This window comes from Diaphorina citri, unplaced genomic scaffold (genome assembly GCF_000475195.1).
Source record: "Diaphorina citri unplaced genomic scaffold, Diaci psyllid genome assembly version 1.1 scaffold745, whole genome shotgun sequence".
Lineage (NCBI taxonomy): Eukaryota > Metazoa > Arthropoda > Insecta > Hemiptera > Psyllidae > Diaphorina > Diaphorina citri.
The window spans coordinates 20,329-21,529 of NW_007378178.1; the positions used below are offsets into that span (position 1 = coordinate 20,329).

General features: G+C 35.8%; 1 protein-coding gene across 1 annotated transcript in view; it reads right to left on the bottom strand.

Moving 5' to 3' along the window:
* Window positions 1–630: 630 nt before the first annotated feature.
* LOC103511728 (multidrug resistance-associated protein 9-like) overlaps window positions 631–1,201 on the bottom strand; it is a gene marked incomplete in the record, with an annotated part of 41,051 nt that continues 40,480 nt past the window's right edge. The window contains 1 exon segment of the mRNA XM_026825408.1: window positions 631–1,201.

Genomic DNA, 1,201 nt, shown 5'->3' on the forward strand with positions numbered 1-1,201 from the left:
GCCCAATAGGGTAAGCCCTCCTTGGAAAAAAAAAAAATCTCAGATTGGAAGTAGGTAAATCGATCAATCAATCAGGTATTCAAAAATCAAATTTACTATGAATTATTTGTGGTAAAGCAGAGCGGAGCTTTACCTTAACTTTTGTGGATATCACAGCATTACTGTAGTGCCTCCTTTGCAATCGATTTCCATGTTTCAATAATAATCTTTTTACACTGGTAATGCTAGCCGCTACTCGAAAAGTAGCTACTCCATTGTCCTCACGAGGCTGAGTGCATCCCGAACTTCAAGCACAGAGCTAAAAAAACCTTCTACTCCGCCGTGAATCGAACCTGGGACCTCCAGCGTGCAAGCTTGGTGTGATACCCACTATACCACGAAGGCTACATTCTCAGAGTGGAAGTATTATCCGTAACTGCCTATACCTACCTACTTAGTCACCCTGTATAATTATCTATACGAGTAGGTACTTCTAGGAAGGTTAAGGCTTAGGGTATGGGCTGTCTACTAGGTAGGTAGGTAAATAGAATATGAATAGCGTTTAACCTAATAGCATGGGACTGTAAAGTCCCTTTAATGAGTTTAAGTTTAAACACACAGTCTAAACGGGGTTTAAATTTCGTTTTCTTGTTTCCCAAACAAATGTTATGAACTTATGTATAAAGATACAACCAGATAGGATATTAAATAAATAATATATGAACAATGTTACAGGTACTAACTACTATCAAGATAATAGGAGACCCTGTAATAATTGACTAAGAAGAAATATTATGACGAAACTTCAAAAGAATAATGAAATTTGTAAATAAGAATATCAAATACTAGATCAAATTGTTCATAAGAGTGTCAAAAAATATTAACATCTATGAATACATGTAATAAATATGTCCACAATATAAGTGCCAAAAATTCAGCAGTCAAAATGAGGATTAATATGTTCAAAAGAACGCCAGCGATCTGTGTAAAAGTCCTGCCACGGAAGCCAGCATTGATACCTACTTACCTAAATATTGTAGCAAAATATTGGGATGCTAGAAAATGAAGAGTTGAAAATTGAAATCGTCAAAAATGTTAAACTTAGACAATCTACAGACGGAGTTGCTGAAAAAGGAACTCTTTTCAGTGAACTACTCAGCCAATGAGTCAGATCCTAAAACATGTAACTCACTCATCAACTCTCTATAGGGAGTTAGGATTT